Below are 7,349 nucleotides of genomic sequence, written 5' to 3'. Positions count from 1 at the left end.
AGACTGAATTGCCTCCTTCAGGTTATTCTAATCTACTGCCGGGAACTTACTTCAGATTCAGTGACAAGCCCTCAGGTGTCAACGTACAAATGACACACCGAAACAATTAGCCATCGCACAGGATGAAGTGAACTTCAGTGAAGTTCCTTTTGTCTTGAACACGTAAGAAGGCGCTTCCTCAATGGTAATCGTCAGGGATGTCATGGTTTTTCTGTCTTCCGAGTCGTCTTCGACTGTCAGAGCATTCAACAACGTCCAGCACTCTGCCATTCCTCATACAGCAACCGATCCCTGTGTTTGTAAATGTAGTCGCAGGCATTGGGAAGTCCCTTGACCACACAGGCCGACATCCCATTTCTATATGTAGTCATGTTCGTAACCTCGCACCATTCATTTCTGCTGACGTCGAAACACTCCACTCGGCAAGTGCTGACTTCGTTAATGAAACCACCGATGGCGTAGATGGTGTCGTCAATCACTTGAAGCGCGAAGTCACCACGTGGAATAAGCAGGTGGGAGATCTCGGTCCACGTGTCCGTTTCTGGGTCGTAATTCTCGCCACTGCTCGTAGCGCGGGAACCTTGGATATATCCTCCTACGGCGTACACACTGCCGTGGTAGGCGACGCAAGACAGGCCGCTGCGTTGGCAGACATCGGGGAAATGTTAGTCCATAGGTTCGTCTGTGGGTCGTACAACTCTGCTGAGGCCAAATATTGTTGGCCATTGTCTCCACCAACGACGTAGATTTTATCTTTGAGTGCGGTCGCACTTGCGTCGGATCGCTTCGTGTTCATAGAAGCGATCATCGACCACTGGTTCGTCCTGTAGTCGTATCGCTCGGCCGTTTTAAGTCGATCACCCTTAGTACAGCCGCCAGCAACGTAACCTGACCCCCGAGCACTGCCACACTGACGAGGCTTCTCCGGTCATTCATCGGCGCCACCTCGTGCCACGTCTTCGTAACTGCGTTGAAACGGCGGACTGAGCTCAAGAATTGCACGCCGTCATAACCACCGATGACGTAAATGTTAAATCCGACTACCGCCGTGCCATGTTTGCCTCGCGGTCCGGTCGGGTCGTTTTCCTGCATCTTAATCCATCGGTCTGCCCGCGTGTCGTATGTTTCCATGGTATCAGCGATAGCTCCCGCGGTCCGCCCTCCAATAACAAAGAGTATGTCATGAGGGATTCGCGGGATGGCAAACCTTGGAGTCAGAAATTCCCTGTCTTTCTCCAAGATCGTTTCTAAGTCGTGCAGAAACTTCAGCGTCTCTTCGATCACGGGTCTGCATGACTCATTTTCCCTCACATATGGATGATGTCTTAGTTTTTCGAGAAAGAAATCTTTGTCGAGTAGTCCCAGCCTGAAGTTCTTCATGAGCTCTGCGATGTGTCCTTTTCTGTTTTCTGCGTCGTGGTCGATCCAGCGGAGTATGCAGTCCCACACAAGTTTCTCGTCCTTGACGTTCAGATTATCCTCCCCGATAATCGCCTGCAGCTCCTCTACTGACATTTCCAGCAGTTCCTCGCTCTGCTGAGACAAATGAGCGAAGTGGCGCGAAACGAAGCGGCGAGCGTGAGATTCAAGGCCGGCGCAAGAGTGACACCTTGCGAAAAGCATGATGCCGATGCAATTACCAAGATTCATCGTGTTCTGGAGGAATTGACAGCAGAGCTGAAGAACGCCTTGCACGCACAAGTAGTCGGACGCTAAGAGCAGCTGACGCACGTTTCCACAATTAATGTCCACCTTCCTTGTGTAAACGTAGTCCAATATCTGAGCCATGATATCCGAGCTGACTCCGTGCAGGAGAACGTCAGTCTGCTCGTGGGCGTGCAGTGTCGTGGTGAAGAGGTTCCTGAAATATGCGCTACGCATCGAGAGAATCACTTTGTGGACACGAAAAACGCCGCCATCTTCCAACCTCAAGACCGCGTCACACAATAGGTCCATCTGTCTCAAGTCATTCAGAGAGGACAACGCTTCGGTGCACATGCACCTGCTATCTTGCAAAGAACAGCAGCTTTGTTGCTCTAACTCCATTTCCTTATATTTATTCTGAATAGTTTTAACAGCACAAAAGTATCTTGTCTACTACGCGTTTTATCTACAAGCGATTCACAGCTCTGTTCTTTCCACACTCTCACCTCCTACACTCCTCTCAAAGCCAACCAACCAACCAAAAAGCTAACTGAGGGCGGAGGCCTGCGTAAGCGCAAGCATCGTCCCTACCTACGTGAAACCATTCCTGCGCACAAGGCGCATTGCTGGAAATGGTAAACGGTCTTAAAATAAAAAAAAACGGAAATTTTGCTAACGCTAACGGGGTTTCGTCGTGGCTGGAGCCTCGACCATTCAAACTGGGATCCGTTGCTGCTGATGGGAGGTCATCCCGTCAGGCAAGTTGTCCAAAGAAATTTGGTTGGTTGGATCTCCGGGGTTTGAACCCAGAGAGGGAGGGGCCGTTTCGGCTGATGGCCTCTGCGGCATGGGGGGGAGATCACTTCAGCTGATGGCCTCCGTGATCGGGGTGGGGGTGGCGGGCCGTGCCCCTATTAAGTTATACCCTGGCATTCGCCTTACAACTGAGGAAAAGCACGGAAAACCTCAGTCAGGGTAGCCGAGTAGTCTAACCACTCGTTGTGCCGACTTGGCCGTCTTTTTGGGACGGCCTCGGCTGGCCTGCTGAACATCGGTCGCCCTCGGTTGCCCTTGGGCGACCTCTGGCAGCCCTCGTTCGGCACGAGTCCCACTGGACACAACCAAAAAGCTAACTGAGGGCGGAGGCCTGCGCAAGCGCAAGCATCGTCCCTACCTCTCTCCAGGCTGTGCCGGTGGGGGTCTATAAATGGGGACCACATAGCTATTAAATGGATTAAAGATTTTTATAATTGGATAATTATTTATGACTAGCTTTATTTTAAATCTAATATTTTCTCTGCTTACATCCACTGTTTGTAAATGGCCGTCATATTCCATATGCAGTGGAATCTTTGGGTCGTGGAAAACTGATTTTGGATACTATGAAATAATTACATATAGTCTATATATAAAATAACTAAATTTACATGATTAAACGACATGTATAGATATGTTTAATTTATTTCAAATAATGCATATATTTAAAGTAAATGACAATAATAAAGAAGGATAATTATGAACATCAAATAGAATATTTTTCCGCGGTCAATCAATGCCATAGACCATCTAACCCCCCCCCCCACAATATACAAAATGGGATTGGTGTGCCGCCATGACTCTTCGATAATATTTAATGTGCCGCGAGTGTTGAAAGTTTGCGTAACACTAACCTACGATATGGAAGAATATGTTTTGGGTTAGAATGTTCGGAAATCCATTGCTTTCGACTGGTCTTTGTGCTCTAGAGATAGCTGAACGTGTAGGAAAGGAATCTCGTGTACTTAGTCCATAATTTACAAAGAAGTACTGAATGTAATTTATTACGCTTTGTTGTGGTCAGTCTTCTTCTTTTTTTTTTATTTTTTTTTACTATAAAAATTTGTGATTCCTCGTTGTCATCAACCAATTTGTCGTCAAAAAATGACGTCATCAACAATGTCAACTTATGTTTGTTTTTACTCGGCATTGTTGTGGAACATAACAATGCCGAGTACAACACAACAATGCCGAAAAAACTAATAACGCTTAGTACCAAGCCAGTCGCATTATCACTGCTCTACAAGCAGCACGTCGCATTCTTGAATATTGATTGACAGTTGGCATAAAACATCAGGAAAGTGAAAGAAGACGTTATCAACTATATGAAGTATCAACTCTAACAACTCCAAGAAGGTAAACTGATACTCATTAGATATGTTATGATTAAGAAAGTATTATGAAAACTGACTTTATGATTACGAAAGTATCATGAAAACTGACTTTTGATCGATATTAAGACGAAGATTTGCTAAGGTGGGGCTGGACGTAAAAAGGTGACTGATCAAAAATTGTTGGCCTCTTATCAGCGAGGTAAAGAACTAGAACATCAGACCTATTTAATAAATAAATAAAAGCAAAGAGAGACTTACATTGATAAACGCAGAAAAACTTATTCAACAAAACAAGAGCAAAAAACAAACAAACGAAGTTTTGCAAGGTAGGGTTGAACGTAGAAAGTTGACTGATCAAGAACAGTTGTCCTCTGATTAGCGACGTAAAGAACTAAAACATCAGACCTATTTAACAAATAAAGAGAAGCGAAGGGAGACTTACATTGATAAACGAAAAAGAACGTATTCAACAAGAACAGAAGAGCAGAAGAAAACAAACGAAAACTTGCAAGGGTGGGTTTGGACGTAGATAGTTGACTAACCAAGAACAGTTGGCCTCTGAAAAGCGACGTAAAGAACTAAAACATAAGACCTACTTAACAAATAAAGAAAAGCGAAGGGGGAATTACTTGCATGGTTAAGGTTGGGGTTGGACGTAGATAGTTGACTAACGAAGAACAGTTGAACTCTGAACAGCGACGTAAAGAACTAAAACATCAGACCTACTTAACAAGTAAAGAAAAACGAAGGGAGATTTACATTGATAAACGTAGAAAAACTTATTTAACAAGAACATAAGAGCAGAAGAAAACAAACGAAAACTTGCAAGGGTGGGTTTGGAAGTAGATAGTTGACTAACCAAGAACAGTTGGCCTCTGAACAGCGACGTAAAGAACTAAAACATAAGACCTACTTAACAAATAAAGAAAAGCGAAGGGGGAATTACTTGCAAGGTTGGGGTTGGACGTAGATAGTTGACTAACCAAGAACTGTTGGCCTCTGTTCAGCGACGTAAAGAAGTAAAATATCAGATTACAAGAAGCGCTCCGAAAGGATTAGTCGTCGTTTTCGTCAAAAAATGACGTCATCAACATAATCACCTTATATTTGTTTATACACGGAATTGTTGTGGAACAACAATGCAGAATAAACAAATAACGCTTAGTACCAAGCCAGTCGCATTATCACTGCTCTATATCGTCTCCGAACAGCGACATTAGACTATTTAAGAAATGAAGAAAAGTGAAAGAAGACGTTACCAACACCAAAAAGGTAATCTGATAATAATAATAATAATATTCATCCAAGTCATACTGTTCTTTAAGGGTTAAAACACTTGAATAAGACACTAAATTAACACCCCGAAGGGGTTTAGTTTAGTGTCTTATTCAAGATTTTAAAACGCAACCAATGGGGAGTTAGTCAATTGTTTAAAACCCCCATTCGCGGGTGAGGGTTAGTTTAGTTTCTTAATCAAGGGTTGAAACACTTGAATGAGACATAAACTAACCCTTCCGAAGGGGGGATATTTTAGTGTCTTACTCAAGAATTTAAAACGCAACCCGGAGGGAGGTTCGTCAAGTATTTTAACAAAAATTCGGGGGAGGGGTTAGTTTAGTTTCTTACTCAAGTGATAAAACACTTGAATGAGACACTTAAATAACCCCCCGAAGGCCAGTTAATTTAGCATGTTACATAAGATTTCATTACGCAACCTAACCCCTAATGTTTTAACCGTCAATTCGAGGCGGTTAGTTTAGTTTCTTACACAAGGTTGGTTGCGTTTTACAAACATGACCAAACCCCCCGTAGGAGCTCCGAAAGGAGCGCTACTATAAAAATTTGTGATTAGTCATTGTCTTCAAGAAATGACGTCATCAACAATGCCAACAGATAATTGTTTACTCGGCATTGTTGTGTTCCACAACAATGCCGAGTAAACAAATACCGCTTCACAACAAAGAGATCAAAAACTATCAAGCCAGTCGCATTATCACTGCTCCAGCAGCACACCCGCATTCTTGAATATTGACTGACAGTTGGCCTAAAACATCAGAAAAGTGAAAGAAGTTATCAAGTATTTGAAGTACCAAATCCAACAACCGCAACAAGGTAAAGTGATACTCATTCGATATATTACGATTACGAAAACTATTATGATCGATTTTAAGACGAAGATTTGCAGGGGTGGGGCTGGACGTAGAAAGTTGACTGACCAAGAACAGTTGGCCTCTGAACAGTGACGTAAAGAAGTAAAATATCAGATAGAGACAGCGGGGTTAGTTTAGTGTTACTTAAGACTTTAAAACACAACCAACCCCCCCCGAAGGGGTGGGGGTTGGTCAAGTGTTTTAATCCCCATTCGGGGGGAGTTTAGTTTCTTACTCAAGGTTGGTTGCGTTTAAAAAATTGACGCTCCACGAGGAGCTCCGAAAGGAGCGCTCTGCTCTAGTATATATATATTTTTTTTTACTATAAAAATTTGTGATTCCTCGTTGTCGTCAATAAATTACGTCATCAACAATGTCAACTATTAACAAACTCGGCATTGTTGTGGAACACAACAATGCCGAGTACAACACGACAATGCAGAGTAAACAAATAACGCTTCACAACAAAGAAATCAAAAACTATCAACCCAGTTGCATTATCACTGCTCCAGAAGCAGCACATCGCGAAGGGAGAGTTACATTGATAAAAGAAGAAAAACTTATTCAACAGGAACAGAAGAGCAGAAGAAAACAAACGAAGACTTGCAAGGGTGGGGTTGGACGTAGATAGTTGACTAACCAAGAACAGTTGTCCTCTGAACATCGACGTAAAGAAGTAAAATATCAGATTACAGGAAGCGCTCCGAAAGGATTAGCCATCGTTGTCGTCAAAAAATGACGTTATCAACAATATGACCTTATATTTGTTTATACACCGAATTGTTGTGGAACAACAATGCCGAGTAAACAAATAATGCTTAGTACCAAGCCGGTCACATTATCATTGCTCTACAAGCAGCACATCGTCTCCGAACAGCGACATAAAACTATTTAAGAAATGAAGAAAAGTGAAAGAAGACGTACTAACACCAAAAAGGTAATCTGATACTAATAATAATATTCATCCAAGTCATACTGCTCTTCATTGGTTAAAACAATTGAATAAGTCACTAAAGAATTTAAAACGCAACCCCCCCCGAGGGGGGTTCGTCAAGTATTTTAACCACCATTGGGGGGAGTTGTTTAGTTTCTTACTCAAGGGTTAAAACACTTGAATGAGACACTAAGCTAACCCTTCCGAAGGGGGTTAGTTTAGTGTCTTACTCAAGACTTTAAAACGCAACCCCCCCCCCACCCCCCCCCCCCCGAAGGGGAGTTAGTTTTGCGTGTTACTTAAGATTTCAAAAAGAAATGGTCAATTGTTTTAACCCTTAATTCGTGGCGGTTAGTTTAGTTTCTTACACAAGGTTGGTTGCGTTTTACAAACTTGACCAACCCCTTCGTAGGAGCTCCGAAAGGAGCGCCCTGCTCTAGTCTTTTTTTTTACTATAAAAATTTGTGATTC

At 43.0% G+C, this 7,349-nt stretch overlaps 1 pseudogene; it reads right to left on the bottom strand.

Moving 5' to 3' along the window:
* Positions 1-245: 245 nt before the first annotated feature.
* LOC147874507 (kelch-like protein 10) lies at positions 246-2,222 on the bottom strand (annotated as a pseudogene).
* Positions 2,223-7,349: the final 5,127 nt, after the last annotated feature.

Source organism: Zootermopsis nevadensis, unplaced genomic scaffold (assembly GCF_977971745.1).
Source record: "Zootermopsis nevadensis isolate Lab colony 2312 unplaced genomic scaffold, Znev_1.0 Znev_ptg000008l, whole genome shotgun sequence".
In the NCBI taxonomy this organism is placed as follows: domain Eukaryota; kingdom Metazoa; phylum Arthropoda; class Insecta; order Blattodea; family Termopsidae; genus Zootermopsis; species Zootermopsis nevadensis.
This window is presented reverse-complemented; position numbering and strand designations above follow the sequence as displayed.